Raw genomic sequence first — 17,381 nt, forward strand, 5'->3', positions numbered from 1 at the left:
AGTGTGTGCTTAAGTTTGTAAATTTCAGGTTCTGCCTATCCACCCCCCCTCTAGGCGACTTTCAGTTATACTTATGAATACATTTATCATTGATAGTCGCCTAGAGGGGGGGGGGTGAATAGGGCGAAACTGAAATTCTCAAAAATAATCACAACTACAAGCCGGGTTAGCGTTAGAAATATAATCAAGTCCGCGAGAGAGGGTGCAAAACAAATGGCAAGCAAATAAGCGGTGTGACACATGGATTTGTTTTACCGAGGTTCGGTTCTTGCAAACCTACTCCCCGTTGAGGTGGTCACAAAGACCGGGTCTCTTTCAACCCTTTCCCTCTCTCAAATGATCCCTCGGACCGAGTGAGCTTCTTCTTCTCAATCAAACGGGAACAAAACTTCCCCGCAAGGGCCACCACACAATTGGTGCCTCTTGCCTTGGTTACAATTCAGTTTTGATCACAAGAACAAGTGAGAAAGAAAAGAAGCAATCCAAACGCAAGAGCTCAAAAGAACACGGCAAATCTCTCTCGCTAATCACTAAAGCCTTGTGTGGAATTGGAGAGGATTTGATCACTTGGGTGTGTCTAGAATTGAATGCCTAGCTCTTGTAAGTGGTTGAGAAGTGGAAAACTTGGATGCAATGAATGGTGGGTGGTTGGGGGTATTTATAGCCCCAACCACCAAACTAGCCGTTTGGTGGGGCTGACTGTCGTATGATGCACCGGACAATCCGGTGCACACCGGACATGTCCGGTGCGCCAGCCACGTCACCAAAGCCGTTGGGATTCGACCGTTGGAGCACTGTCTCGTGCCTGACTTCTGCGCGCGCTGGCGCGCAATAAATGCACTGCAGGTAGCCGTTGGCGCCGAAATAGTCGTTGCCCCGCAGTTACACCGGACAGTCCGGTGTACACCGGACATGTCCGGTGAATTATAGCGGAACACCCGTTGCGAATTCCCGAGGCTGCCAAGTTCCAGAGCCGCGTCCTCTTGGAGCACCGGACACTGTCCGGTGTACACCGGACAGTCCGGTGAATTATAGCGCGCCGGCTCTGAAAATTCCCGAGGCTGAGGAGTTCAGCGCGAAGTCCCCTGGTGCACCGGACACTGTCCGGTGGCACACCGGACAGTCCGGTGCGCCAGACCAGGGAGCCTTTCGGGATGCCTTTAGCTCTCTATTTTGAACCCAACATTGGTCTTTTTAATTGGCTTGTTGTGAACCTTTGGCACCTGTATAACTTATATACTAGAGCAAACTAGTTAGTCCAATTATTTGTGTTGGGCAATTCAACCACCAAAATTATTTAGGAACTAGGTGTAAGCCTAATTCCCTTTCAATCTCCCCCTTTTTGGTGATTGATGCCAACACAAACCAAAGAAAATATAGAAGTGCATAATTGAACTAGTGTGCATAATGTAAGTGCAAAGGTTGCTTGTAATTGAGCCAATATAAATACTTACAAGATGTGCATGGATTGTTTCTTCATTTTTAACATTTTGGACCACGCTTGCACCACAGATTTTGTTTTTGCAAATTCTTTTGTAAATCCTTTTCAAGGTTCTTTTGCAAATAGTCAAAGGTAAATGAATAAGATTTTGCAAAGCATTTTCAAGATTTGAAATTTTCTCCCCCTGTTTCAAATGCTTTTCCTTTGACTAAACAAAACTCCCCCTTAATGAAATCCTCCTCTTAGTGTTCAAGAGGGTTTTAAGATATCAATTTTGAAAATACTACTTTCTCCCCCTTTTGAACACAAAGAGATACCAATTTGAAAATCATTAGTTTTAAAATTAGGTGGTGGTGCGGTCCTTTTGCTTTGGGCAAATATTTTCTCCCCCTTTGGCATAAATCGCCAAAAACGGAGTCATTAGAGCCCTTATTAGAACTTTCTCCCTCTTTGGACATAAATAAATGAGTGAAGATTATACCAAAGATGGAGTCCTTTTGCTTTGAACTCTCCCCAAAAAGATGTAGAGATGCGCGGAGCGACGGCGAAGGATGAGTTACGGAGTGGAAGCCTTTGTCTTCGCCGAAGACTCCAATTCCCTTTCAATACACCTATGACTTGGTTTGAAATAGACTTGAAAAACACATTAGTCATAGCATATGAAAGAGACAAGATCAAAGGTATACAAATGAGCTATGTGTGCAATTTAGCAAAAGAAATTGCGCGAATCAAGAATATTGAGCTCATGCCTAAGTTTGTTAAAAGTTTGTTCATCAATAGGCTTGGTAAAGATATCGGCTAATTGATCTTTAGTGTTAATGTAAGAAATCTCGATATCTCCCTTTTGTTGGTGATCCCTCAGAAAATGATACCGAATGGCTATGTGTTTAGTGCGGCTATGTTCGACGGGATTATCCGCCATCTTGATTGCACTCTCATTATCACATAGCAAAGGGACTTTGGTTAATTTGTAACCGTAGTCCCGCAGGGTTTGCCTCATCCAAAGCAATTGCGCGCAACAATGGCCTGCGGCAATGTACTCGGCTTCGGCGGTAGAAAGAGCTACGGAATTTTGCTTCTTTGAAGCCCAAGACACCAAGGATCTTCCCAAGAACTGGCAAGTCCCCGATGTGCTCTTTCTATTAATCTTACACCCCGCCCAGTCGGCATCCGAATAACCAATCAAATCAAATGTGGATCCCCGAGGGTACCAAAGCCCAAACTTAGGAGTATAAGCCAAATATCTCAAGATTCATTTTACGGCCGTAAGGTGAGATTCCTTAGGGTCGGATTGGAATCTTGCACACATGCAAACGAAAAGCATAATGTCCGGTCGAGATGCACATAAATAGAGTAATGAACCTATCATCGACCGGTATACCTTTTGATCGATGGATTTACCTCCCGTGTCGAGGTCGAGATGCCCATTGGTTCCCATGGGTGTCTTGATGGGCTTAGCATCCTTCATTCCAAACTTGGTTAGAATGTCTTGAGTATACTTCGTTTGGCTAATGAAGGTGCCTTCTTGGAGTTGCTTGACTTGGAATCCTAGAAAATACTGCAACTCCCCCATCATCGACATCTCGAATTTTTGTGTCATGATCCTACTAAATTCTTCACATGCAGATTCGTTAGTAGACCCAAATATAATATCATCAACATAAATTTGGCATACAAACAAATCATTGTCAAGAGTTTTAGTGAATAAAGTAGGATCAGCCTTGCCGACTTTGAAGCCATTAGCGATAAGGAAATCTCTTAGGCATTCATACCATGCTCTTGGGGCTTGCTTGAGCCCATAAAGCGCCTTAGAGAGCCTATAGACATGGTTAGGGTACTCACTATCTTCAAAGCCGGGAGGTTGCTCAACATAGACCTCTTCCTTAATTGGTCCATTGAGGAAGGCACTCTTCACGTCCATTTGATAAAGCTTGAAGCCATGGTAAGTAGCATAGGCTAATAATATGCGAATTGACTCAAGCCTAGCTACGGGTGCATAGGTTTCACCGAAATCCAAACCTTCGACTTGGGAGTATCCCTTGGCCACAAGCCGAGCTTTGTTCCTTGTCACCACACCATGCTCATCTTGTTTGTTGCAGAAGACCCATTTGGTTCCTACAACATTTTGATTAGGACGTGGAACTAAATGTCATACCTCATTCCTAGTGAAGTTGTTGAGCTCCTATTGCATCGCCATCACCCAATCCGAATCTTGGAGTGCTTCCTCTACCCTGTGTGGCTCAATAGAAGAAACAAAAGAGTAATGCTCACAAAAATGTGCAACACGAGATCTAGTAGTTACCCCCTTATGAATGTCGCCGAGGATGGTGTCGACGGGGTGATCTCGTTGGATTGCTTGGTGGACTCTTGGGTGTGGCGACCTTTGCTCTTCATCCTCCTTGTCTTGATCATTTGTATCTCCCCCTTGATCATTGGCATCATCTTGAGGTGGCTCTTTTGCTTGATCTTCTACTTCATCAACTTGAGCTTCATCCTCATTTTGAGTTGGTGGAGATGCTTGCGTGGAGGAGGACGGTTGATCTTGTGCATTTGGATGCTCTTCGGATTCCTTAGGACACACATCCCCAATGGACATGTTCCTTAGCGCGATGCATGGAGCCTCTTCATTACCTATCTCATCAAGATCAACTTGCTCTACTTGAGAGCCGTTAATCTCATCAAACACAACGTCACAAGAAACTTCAACTTGTCCAGTGGACTTGTTAAAGACTCTATATGCCCTTGTGTTTGAATCATATCCTAGTAAAAAGCCTTCTACAGTCTTAGGAGCAAATTTAGATTTTCTACCTCTTTTAACGAGAATAAAACATTTGCTACCAAAGACTCTAAAATATGAAATATTGGGCTTTTTACCGGTTAGGAGTTCATAAGATGTCTTCTTGAGGATTCGGTGTAGATATAACCGGTTGATGGCGTAGCAGTCGGTGTTGACCGCCTCGGCCCAAAACCGATCCGAAGTCTTGTACTCGTCAAGCATGGTCCTTGCCATGTCCAATAGAGTTCGATTCTTTCTCTCTACTACACCATTTTGTTGTGGCATGTAGGGAGAATAGAACTCATGCTTGATGCCCTCCTCCTCAAGGAAGCCTTCGATTTGAGAGTTCTTGAACTCCGTCCCGTTGTCGCTTCTTATTTTCTTGATCCTTAAGTCGAACTCATTTTGAGCCCGTCTCAAGAATCCCTTTAAGGTCTCTTGGGTTTGAGATTTTTCTTGCAAAAAGAATACCCAAGTGAAGCGAGAATAATCATCCACTATTACAAGACAATACTTACTCCCGCCGATGCTTATGTAAGCAATCGGGCCGAATAGATCCATGTGGAGTAGCTCAAGCGGCCTGTCAGTCGTCATGATGTTCTTGTATGGATGGTGGGCTCCAACTTGCTTTCCTGCCTGGCATGCGCTACAAACCCTGTCTTTCTCAAAATGAACATTGGTTAATCCTAAAATGTGCTCTCCCTTTAGAAGCTTATGAAGATTCTTCATCCCAACATGTGCTAGTCGGCGATGCCAGAGCCAGCCCATGTTAGTCTTAGCAATTAAGCATGTGTCGAGTTCAGCTCTATCAAAATCTACTAAGTATAGCTGACCCTCTAGCACACCCTTAAATGCTATTGAATCATCACTTCTTCTAAAGACAGTGACACCTACATCAGTAAAGAGAGAGTTGTAGCCCATTTTGCATAATTGAGATACGGAAAGCAAATTGTAATCTAATGAATAAACAAGAAAAACATTGGAAATGGAATGGTCAGGGGATATAGCTATTTTACCCAAACCTTTGACCAAACCTTGATTTCCATCCCCGAATGTGATAGCTCGTTGGGGATCTTGGTTTTTCTCGTAGGAGGAGAACATTTTCTTCTCCCCAGTCATGTGGTTTGTGCACCCGCTATCGATGATCCAACTTGAGCCCCCGGATGCATAAACCTACAAAACAGGTTTAGTTCTTGACTTTAGGTACCCAAACGGTTTTGGGTCCTTTGGCATTAGAAACAAGAACTTTGGGTACCCAAACACAAGTCTTGGAGCCCTTGTGTTTGCCCCCAACAAACTTGGCAACTACCTTGCCGGATTTGTTAGTTAAAACATATGATGCATCAAAAGTTTTGAATGAAATGTCATGATCATTTGATGCATTAGGAGTTCTCTTTTTAGGCAACTTAGCACGGGTTGGTTGCCTAGAACTAGATGTCTCACTCTTATACATAAAAGCATGATTTGGGCCAGAGTGAGACTTCCTAGAGTGAATTCTCCTAATCTTGCTCTCAGGATAACCGGCAGGGTACAAAATGTAACCCTCGTTATCCTGAGGCATGGGAGCCTTGCCCTTAACAAAATTAGACAATCTTTTAGGAGGGGCATTAAGTTTGACATTGTCTCCCCTTTGGAAGCCAATGCCATCCTTGATGCCAGGGCGTCTCCCATTATAAAGCATACTACGAGCAAATTTAAATTTTTCATTCTCTAAGTTATGCTCGGCAATTTTAGCATCTAATTTTGCTATATGATCATTTTGTTGTTTAATTAAAGCCATGTGATCATGAATAGCATTAACATCAACATCTCTACATCTAGTACAAATGGGAGTGTGCTCAACGGTAGATGTAGAGGTTTTGCAAGATTTTAATTCTACAACCTCAGCATGCAATATATCATTCTTAGTTCTAAGGTCGGAAATAGTAGCATTGCAAACATCAAAATCTTTAGCCTTAGTAAGCAATTTTTCATTCTCAATTCTAAGGCTAGCAAGAGAAACATTCAACTCATCAATCCTAGCAAGTAAATCAATATTGTCATCTCTAGGATTGGAAGTTGAAACATTACAAATATGAGAATCAACCTTAGCAATTAATTTGGCATTTTCATTTCTAAGGTTGGTAATAGTGTCATGGCATGTGCTTAGCTCACTAGATAATTTCTCACATTTTTCTATTTCTAGAGCATAAGCATTTTTAACCTTAACATGTTTCTTATTTTCCTTAATTAGGAAGTCCTCTTGGGAATCCAAAAGGTCATCCTTTTCATGAATAACACTAATTAATTCATTTAATTTTTCCTTTTGTTCCATGTTAAGGTTGGCAAAAAGGGTACGCAAGTTATCCTCCTCATCACTAGCATTATCATCACTAGAAGACTCATATTTAGTGGATGATTTGGATTTAACCTTCTTCCTCTTGTCGTCCTTTGCCATGAGGCACTTGTGGCCGACGTTAGGGAAGAGGAGTCCCTTGGTGACGGCGATGTTGGCGGCGTCCTCGTCGTCGGAGGAGTCGGTGGAGCTCTCGTCGGAGTCCCACTCGCGGCACACGTGGGCATCGCCGCCCCTCTTCTTGTGGTACCTCTTCTTTTCTCTCCTCTTGCCCTTCTTGTCGTTATCCCTGTCACTGTCACTTGATAATGGACATTTAGCAATAAAGTGGTCGGGCTTACCACACTTGTAGCAAACCTTCTTGGAACGGGATTTGTAATCCTTCCCCTTCCGTTGCTTGAGGATTTGGCGAAAGCTTTTGATGATTAAAGCCATCTCCTCGTTGTCGAGCTTTGAAGCGTCGATTGGTTGTCTACTTGGTGTAGACTCCTCCTTCTTCTCCTCCGTCGCCTTGAATGCCACCGGTTGTGCTTCGGATGTGGAGGGATCATCAAGCTCGTTGATCTTCTTTGAGCCCTTGATCATACATTCAAAGCTCACAAAATTCCCGATAACTTCCTCGGGAGTCATTAGTGTGTATCTAGGATTACCATGAATTAATTGAACTTGAGTGGGGTTAAGGAAGATGAGTGATCTAAGAATAACCTTAACTACCTCGTGGTCGTCCCATTTCTTGCTCCCGAGGTTGCGCACTTGGTTTACCAAGGTTTTGAGCCGGTTGTACATATCTTGTGGCTCCTCCCCTTGGCGAAGACGAAGCGACCGAGCTCCCCCTCGATCGTTTCCTGCTTGGTGATCTTGGTGAGTTCATCACCCTCGTGCGCGGTCTTGAGTAGATCCCAAATCTCCTTCGCATTCTTCAACCCTTGCACCTTGTTATATTCCTCTCTACTTAGAGAGGCGGGGAGTATGGTTGTGGCTTGGGAGTTGAAGTGCTCGATTTGGGCTACTTCATCCTCATCATAGTTTTCATCCCCTACGGATGGTACCTGTGCACCAAACTCAACAACATCCCATATACTTTTGTGGAGCGAGGTTAGATGAAATCGCATTAAATAACTCCACCTAGTGTAATCTTCACCATCAAAAGTTGGTGGTTTGCCTAATGGGACGGAAAGTAAAGGTGCATGTTTAGAAATGCGAGGGTAGCGTAGGGGAATCTTACTATACTTCTTACGCTCTTGGCGCTTAGAAGTGACGGATGTCGCGTCGGAGCCGGAGGTGGATGCCGATGAAGAGTCGGTCTCGTAGTAGACCACCTTCCTCATCCTCTTTTTCTTGTCCCCACTCCGATGCGGCTTGTGAGAAGAGGATTTCTCCTTCTTCTCTTTGTGGTGTGAAGAAGATCTCTTCTCCTTCCCTTTGGAGGAGTCCTTCTTCTCCTCCTTCCTCTTGGTGCGGGACTCTTCCGATGAAGTGTTCCCGTGGCTTGTAGTGGGCTTTTCGCCGGTCTCCATCTCCTTCTTGGCGTGATCTCCCGACATCACTTCGAGCGGTTAGGCTCTAATAAAGCACCGGGCTCTGATACCAATTGATAGTTGCCTAGAGGGGGGGTGAATAGGGCGAAACTGAAATTCTCAAAAATAATCACAACTACAAGCCGAGTTAGCGTTAGAAATATAATTAAGTCTGTGAGAGAGGGTGCAAAACAAATTGCAAGCAAATAAGCGGTGTGACACGTGGATTTGTTTTACCGAGGTTCGGTTCTTGCAAACCTACCCCCCGTTGAGGTGGTCACAAAGACCGGGTCTCTTTCAACCCTTTCCCTCTCTCAAACGATCCCTCGGACCGAGTGAGCTTCTTCTCAATCAAACGAGAACAAAACTTCCCCGCAAGGGCCACCACACAATTGGTGCCTCTTGCCTTGGTTACAATTCAGTTTTGATCACAAGAACAAGTGAGAAAGAAAAGAAGCAATCCAAACGCAAGAGCTCAAAAGAACACGGCAAATCTCTCTCGCTAATCACTAAAGCCTTGTGTGGAATTGGAGAGGATTTGATCACTTGGGTGTGTCTAGAATTGAATGCCTAGCTCTTGTAAGTGGTTGAGAAGTGGAAAACTTGGATGCAATGAATGGTGGGTGGTTGGGGTATTTATAGCCCCAACCACCAAACTAGCCGTTTGGTGGGGCTGACTGTCGTATGGTGCACCGGACAGTTCGGTGCACACCGGACATGTCCGGTGCGCCAGCCACGTCACCAAAGCCGTTGGGATTCGACCGTTGGAGCACTGTCTTCTGGGCCCGCCTGGATGTCCGGTGGCACACCGGACATGTACTGTTGAGTGTCTGGTGCGCCAGTATGGGCGTGCCTGACTTCTGCGCGCGCTGGCGCGCAATAAATGCGCTGCAGGTAGCCGTTGGCGCCGAAATAGTCGTTGCCCCGCAGTTACATCGGACATTTCCGGTGAATTATAGCGGAACACCCGTTGCGAATTCCCGAGGCTGCCAAGTTCCAGAGCCGCGTCCTCTTGGAGCACCGGACAGTCCGGTGAATTATAGCGCGCCGGCTCTGAAAATTCCCGAGGCTGAGGAGTTCAGCGCGAAGTCCCCTGGTGCACCAGACACTGTCCGGTGGCACACCGGACAGTCCGGTGCGCCAGACCAGGGAGCCTTTCGGGATGCCTTTAGCTCTCTATTTTGAACCCAACATTGGTCTTTTTAATTGGCTTGTTGTGAACCTTTGGCACCTGTATAACTTATATACTAGAGCAAACTAGTTAGTCCAATTATTTGTGTTGGGCAATTCAACCACCAAAATTATTTAGGAACTAGGTGTAAGTCTAATTCCCTTTCAATCATGACTAGTAAAATCTATATTTTCATCTGAACGAAAATACGTGGCCTAGTATTTCTTATATCAATAAAATTATACTTATACCAATACTAACAAATATCGTTCCATGTGCTAAAGCGAAGTTAATCATAAACGTTTCTAGTATGTAAATCACCAAGTTTGTGAATAGTGATATTATTTATTTTTGGAATGTAAAATAATACATTTGTCCAAAATATTATTGCAGGGCTTGTTTACGATTACATGTATACATTGGAATCTCTTTTCAATAATTTCTAAAATGAAAACCTCGGAATTAATTTAATTTACAAAACCAGGGGCTAAAATGAAAAATGTGCTTCTTCTACCTTGAGCTAGAGCTCACGTGTGGGAATGGAGCTCGACGGGGGAGAGGCTCGGCCGAGAGGGCGAGGAGCAGGGGCTCGGTCGAGTGGCCGGGGACGGGCACGGACAGCAAGCTCAAACGGCGGGGCGAGGGCGAAGCTCCGGCGATGACGAACGGCGGCGCGGGGCATGGTCGACGGCGAGCTCGGGAGTGAGGAGAGCGTGTGTGAGAGAGAGCTCGGGGAGGGAGAGAGGGAAGGGGCTCGGCCTTTTATAGAGAGAGGGGAGGAGAGGGAGAGTCGTCGGGGGGAGAACGACCGACCATCAATCGTGGTCATCAGTGGTTCCATTAGGGAGAGAGAACGTGGGGGAGGGAGAGAGAGAGTCACGATGGTTTCCAGTGCGGGATCCGAACGGGCGCGGCGCGGATGAGGTCGGGCGTGGGCAGCCGGGTGGGGTCGGGCGCGGGTGCCTGGCGGCGGTGGCTGGGAGGAGGGAGGGAGAGGAGAGGAGAGGAGAGGAGAGGAGAGGAGGGAGGTCTGGGTGGGCCCCACATGGCGGTGAGAGAGAGGAGGGGGATGGGGGCGCGGCTTGGGCCGATTGGGCCTATTGGCCGATTTCGGTTAGGGTTAGGGTTTCCGGTTTTTTTCCCTTTTTTCTTTTTTCCTTTTCTTTTCTATTCTATTTAAAAATATAAATAAATATATTTTTAAATAATTCAAAAATCATAATAATTATACCAAAATTATTTATAACTAAAATATTTATTTTTGGACCAATATTTCTATATTAATTAATTAGATTTTCAATGTGAAAGAAATTCTACTAAACATACAAAAATCAAATATGAGCAAACAAAATTACTCTAAATGCAAATAAAAATTAAACACTTGAAAGAAAAATTTATTACCATAATTACCATTAATAAACTAAATGCATTAGTTTTAGTTGATGGTTTTTATAGTGTTACAAAGTTTGATAGAGAAGGAGAAAAGTTTCCTTCAATTGATTGCTCTTCTAAGATGTAAATTAAACTAAGAGCAATATCACAAGTAAATCATGAGAACTTAGGAAGAGAGAAAATCGTAAGAAATTAAATGAAATGCCTACTCCATGTTGTGGTGTCCCAATGGACAAGGGTTGCACTCAACCCCTTTTAAGTGATCCAAAGATCAAACTTGAGTACCACATTCTTCCTTATCACTTTTATCAGCAAGGAATCTCTATAAGTTGGAGTCTCTTGCAGCCTTACAAAAGATCAAAGTCACAAATTAGAGTAAGGGAGGGCTGAGTACAAGCACAAGAGATCAAAAACAACAACTCAACACAAAAGAGAGAAACACAAGCGCACAATACACCAAGTATGAAGAACAACACTAAGACGACGCTCGGATCTCGCTAGAATCGCACGATTGAGTTGTGGCAAAGTGTCGGAGTGTTGAGAATCTCTTGATATGCTTGTGTACTGAATGGAGGCGCCATAGGGCAAAAGGGCCAAGAGTCATTGCTCCTTCCTTGTGAAAAACTGCCAAAATGCTGCTCACTACAAGGCACCGGATTTGTCCGATGCACCACAGAACCGAGTTCATGTCACAGATTTGATTGGGAACTTTGTTTTGCTACGTGGCACCGGGCCAGTCCAGTGCGTCTCCAGACCGTGGGCCACGCTAGCAAGCCGTTGGCGTGCTGACGCCCGTTGAGAAGTAGCCGTTGGAGACGGTCCGACAACACACTAGACCATGTACATAAGAGGTCCGATGATTTTTATAATAAAAATCCTGAGACTAAGTATTGTGGCCAGGACACACGAACCCGGTCCGGTGTGCCACCGGACTGGTCTAGTGAGGCCTAGACCATACCAACTTTGGCTCTTTTGAACCTATCTCCTCCAAACCTTTTTGGTTGTCTTTAGGGGTTTCCCTACAACTTAGATAAACATTATTAGTACCTAATCCAATTGGCTAAGTGTGGGAACCATGCCTCTTTAACATAGTTTCTCTAGGGTTTGTAATATGGCCAAAACCAAGTCCAAAATGCACTTTTTTGCTACAGAAAGAGTTAGATCTCAAAAGCAAGTGCTTGAAATGTTGTAATGGATCTATGCAACATGTATAAGGGTGCAAACCTCATAGATTTACCATTTCATTCTAAGTTGCATTGCTGGCCTCTTATTTAGCTAAACCTAACTCCAAATTGCACTTTTCTCACAAAATAGAGTTAGAGCTCAAAGCAAAGTGCTAGAAATATAGTACTAGGCATATGCAACTTATTCAACCATTTAAACCTCATGTTATTAATGTTTTACGATAAGTTACACTTTTAGCATCCAGTTTAGCTCATTTGGACTTAGTGACATCAATTTGCCTTCATCTAAACCTGTGCTCATACTCACATCAAGATAGTTAGTCCAAGGTGGTGTGTTGGACACTTAATCACCAAAACTGGTAGAAATGGCTATCTAGCACATTTCCCTTTCAAGTTGAGTGATCTCTATGGTCTTGTATATGTTGGTTGAGAGGTAGAAGTAAGAACACGCGTGCGCGTTTCTCATCTTGTCGGGTGGAGCAAGACGGGGCGGGGCGGAGGGTGAGGGCGCACAACATGCACGTGAATGGTCCACTGAAATCAGGGACCAAGCTTTGCGTGTCCGTAGCTTCCTTTTATAATTTTTGCCTCTTATTGTGAGATCCTTATGTGGTGCGGATCATCCACATCCTAATCTGGTGCATGTTTATTGGATCTATGGAACCGACTTGGTTTTGGATAGCTACAACCGAATCACGGTTTCCTCTTGAAAGGGAAATGGCCTCAACATTTCCTATAATCGATTTTGGTGTTTGACGACCATCACAAACCTTATGGACTAACTAGTTTACCCAGTTGATCATTTGTCAGGTGGATAAGTTCATCTACAACTACTCTAAGTCGACTGTTCGGAATATCATAGATTATTCCGGACAGGAGAAGCTTTTTGGAAAAACACCTGTGCGTGGACCATCCGGGCCCTTGCGATGGACCGTTCGCGACACCAGGGTGAGCCTCGAACAGGAACACTGCAAAAACACAAGTTAACATTACGGATCGTCCGAAGGAGAAGCGAGCATCGTTCGAGACCAAGCGCGGACCGTCCGGTCGTTGAAAAACCAGAAAAACTCGAAGGTGACGGGTTAGGTTAAATGCATTTTTAGCATCCTCACGGACCGTCCGGGGTGTACGGCTGGATCGTCTGTGACTACTTTATCTGACATCTGACGACGCATTAAATACACTATAGCCGTTGATATAGCCGTTACTGCTGACCGCTATGATTCCAGCCGTTGATGTGCAGGGGCGGACCATCCGTACAGGGGGCGCGGACCGTCCGCGGTCGGCAGAAAAGGAGCAACAGCTAGGAAGCGGTCGGAGGCTATAAATAAAACCCCAACCACCTCCATTCACTTCATCCAAGCACTCCACTCATACACATTCAATACAAGAGCTAGCAATCCATTCCATGACACATTCAAAGCTTTCAATCTCTCTAAGTTCCACAATTGAGACAAGTGATCATTAGTGATTAGTGACTTGAGAGAGTGTGATTCGTGTTTCATTTGTTGCTTTTGTTGCTTGGTTTTCTTAATCATGTTTTCTTCATCTCTCTCTAACTCTCTAAGTGTTTTGTAAAGTTTGCAAGAGACACCTAATTGTGTGGTGATCCTTGCGGGGTCTTAGTTACCCGTGAGATTGAGAAAAAGCATTGGACTGATCTAAGTGACCGATTGAGAGAGGGAAAGGGTTGAAATAGACCCGACCTTTGTGGCCTCCTCAACGGCGAGTAGGTTCTTTGGAACCAAACCTCGGAAAACAAATCATCGTGTCCACTTGTATTAATCTTCACCGTTCAATTTGTTTCTCCCCTCCCCTCTCTCTCTAAAAGTTCTCTTGCTCATATTGATTTGAGTTTTCTCCCAAAGTTATCCACATTGATTGAGCAACTCATTGCAAGAGAAACTATCTTTCGCACTCTGAATTATTTCTAACACTAATCCCGGATATAGTGTGTGTTCAAAGTTTATAATTTTCAGTTTTCGCATATTCACCCCCTCTACATGGCTTTCAATTGGTATCAGAGCCCGGTGGTTCATTAGAGTCTAACAACTCGAAGTGATTTCGGGAGAACACGCCAAGAGAGAGATGGTCACCGGCAAAAAGCCCGAAGGCTCAGGAAGGAAGAACGATGAACGGACTCCGTCAAAGGAGGCCAGCGATAAGCACAAGGAGGAATCTGCTTCCTCCATCAAGTCACATAGGAAGGGTGACAAGAAGAAAAAGAAAATGAAGAAGGTGGTCTACTACGAGACCGACTCTTCGTCACCTTCCACATCCGGCGTCGAGTCTACCACTTTGAAACGCCGAGAGCGTAAGAAGTATAGTAAGATGCCTCTTCACTATCCTCGCATCCCTAAACGCGCTCCTTTACTTTCCGTACCCCTAGGCAAACCACCATATTTTGATGGTGAGGATTATTGTATGTGGAGTGATAAAATGAGGCACCATCTAACCTCACTCCATGAAAAGCATATGGGACATTGTTGAGTTTGGAGCATGCACCGCACACTACGACTCCGATGAGGCTATCCAAATATGGCATTTTAATTCCTAAGCAACCTCTATACTCCTCGCCTCCTTGTGTCGAGAGGAGCATAATAAGGTCCAAGGGTTGAAAAATGACAAAGAAATTTGGGATGTCCTCAAGACGACACATGAAAGGGACGAGGTGACCAAGATCACCAAGCACGAAACGATCGAGGGAGAACTCGGTCGATTCGTCCTCAACAAAGGAGAGGAGCCACAAGCAATGTACAACCAGCTCAAGACAATGGTCAACCAAGGGCGCAACCTCGGGAGCACCAAATGGGATGACCATGAAATGGTCAAGGTTATTCTAAGATCTCTTGTTTTTTGTAATTCTAATCAAGTTCAATTAATTCGTGGAGATCCTAGATACAAAGAGATGTCCCCTAAGGAGGTAATTGACAAGTTTGTGAGCTTTAAACTTATGATCAAAGACTCTAAATACATTGTCAACTTGGAGCAAGGCGTCACTCTACACCCGAGATGCAACCCGTTGCATTCAAAGCAACGGAGGAAAAGAAAGAAGAGTCTACACCAAGTAGACTACCAATCGACGCCTCTAAACTCGATAATGAGGAGATGGCTCTTATCACCAAGAGCTTTCGGCAAATCCTCAAGTAAAGGAAGGGGAAGGACTACAAACCCCGCTCCAAAATGGTTTGCTATAGGTGTGGTAAGTCTGGTCATTTAGTGCTAAATATCCATATACAAGTGACAGGGACAGGGACGACGACAAGAAAGGGAAGAAGAAGAAGAAGAGATACTAGAAGAAGGGTGGCGAGGCGCATGTGGGGCGGGAATGGGACTCCGACGAGAGCTCCACCGACTCCTCCTCCGACGAGGACGCCTCTAACATGGTCATCAACAAGGGCCTTCTCTTCCCCAACATCAGCCATAAATGTCTCATGGCTAAGGACGGCAAAAAGAAGAAGGTACATTCTAGAGATACTCCCAAATATACTACTTCCGATGATGAGGGTAGCTCTAGTGATAATGAAGATGACTTAACTTCTCTTTTTGCGAGCCTTACCAAAGATCAAAAGAAAAATATAAATGAATTGATAGAAATCATTAACGAGAAGGATGATCTCTTTAAATGCCAAGAGGACTTGCTTGTTAAGGAAAACGAGAAGTTTGTTAAACTAAAAAATGATTATGCTCTTGAAGTAGAAAAATATGAAAATTTGTCTAAAGAGCTGAATATTTGTAATGATTCAATTTCCTGTCTTAGAATTGAAAATGCTAGTTTAAATGCTAAGATAGAAGAATTGAATGCTTGCAATGTTTCTACATCTACCGTTGAGCATGTCACTATTTGTATTAGATGTAGAGATGTTAATATTGAAGCTATGAATGATCACCTTGCCATGATTAAAGAACAAAATGATTACATAGCTAAATTAAATGATAAAATTGCCGAGCATGAGTTAGAGAATGAAAAATTTAAATTTGCTCGTAGTATGCTCTATAATGGGAGACGCCCTAGCATTAAGGATGGCATTGGCTTCCAACAAGGGAGCCAAAGCAACATCAAACTTAATGCCCCCAAGAACAGACTATCTAATTTTGTTAAGGGTAAGGCTCTCATGGTTCAGGATAGAGAGGGTTACATTTTATATCCTGAAAACTATCCTAAGCACAAGATTAGAAGGATTCATGCTAGAAAACCTCATTCTGTTTCTCATCATGCTTACATGTATAGTAATGAGGCTTCTAGTTCTAGGCATTCAACTCATATCAAAATGCCTAAAAAGGAAATTGCAAATGCATCAAATGAACATAGCATTTCATTTAAGACTTTCGATGCATCTTTTGTGCTAACTAACAAATCAGGCAAAGTAGTTGCCAAATATGTTGGAGGCTAACACAATAGCCCAAAGACTTGTGTTTGGGTACCCAAGGTGCTTGTTTCTAATGTGAGAGGGACCCAAGATCGTTAGGGTACCTGAGAACAAGGCCTAAATTTGTTTTGAAGGTTTATGCATCCGGTGGGACAAGTTGGATAATCGATAGCGGGTGCACAAACCACATGACAGGGGAGAAAAGGATGTTCTCCTCATATGAGAAAAATAAAGATCCCCAAAGAGCGATTACATTTGGGGATGGAAATCAAGGTTGGTCAAAGGTTTTGGTAAAATTACTATATCTCCTAACCATTCCATTTCTAATGTTTTTCTTGTAGATTCTTTAGATTATAACTTGCTTTCAGTTTCTCAATTATGTAAAATGGGCTACAAATATCTTTTTACTGATGATGGTGTTACTGTCTTTAGAAGAAGTGATGATTCAATAGCTTTTAAGGGAGTGTTAGATGGTTAGCTATATTTAGTTAATTTTAATGATAACAATACTGAGCTAGACACTTGCTTAATTGCTAAGACTAATATGGACTGGCTCTAGCATCGCCAACTTGCCCATGTTGGGATGAAGAATCTTCACAAGCTTCTAAAGGGAGAGCACATTTTAGGACTAACAAATGTTTATTTTGAGAAAGACAAGATTTATAGTGCATGTCAAGCATGGAAGCAGGTTGGAGCTCATCATCCACATAAGAACATCATGACGACCGACAGGCCGTTTGAGCTACTCCACATGGATCTATTCGGCCCGATCGCTTACATAAGCATCGGCGAGAGTAAGTATTGTCTTGTTATTATGGATGATTATTCTCGCTTCACTTGGGTATTCTTTTTGTAGGAAAAATCTCAAACCCAAGAGATCTTAAAGAGATTCTTGAGACGGGCTCAAAATGAGTTCGGAATGAGAATAAAAAGATTAGAAGCGACAATGGAACGGAGTTCAAGAACTCTCAAATTGAAGGATTTCTTGAGGAGCGGGGCATCAAGCATGAGTTCTCTTCTCCCTACACACCTCAACAAAATGGTGTAGTGGAGAGGAAGAATAGAACTCTATTGGACATGGCAAGGACCATGCTTGATGAGTACAAGACACTGGATCGGTTTTGGGCGGAGGCGATTAACACCGCCTGCTACTCCAACTGACTCTACCTTCATCGAATCCTCAAGAAAACATCGT

This window comes from Zea mays, chromosome 4 (assembly GCF_902167145.1).
Source record: "Zea mays cultivar B73 chromosome 4, Zm-B73-REFERENCE-NAM-5.0, whole genome shotgun sequence".
NCBI lineage: Eukaryota > Viridiplantae > Streptophyta > Magnoliopsida > Poales > Poaceae > Zea > Zea mays.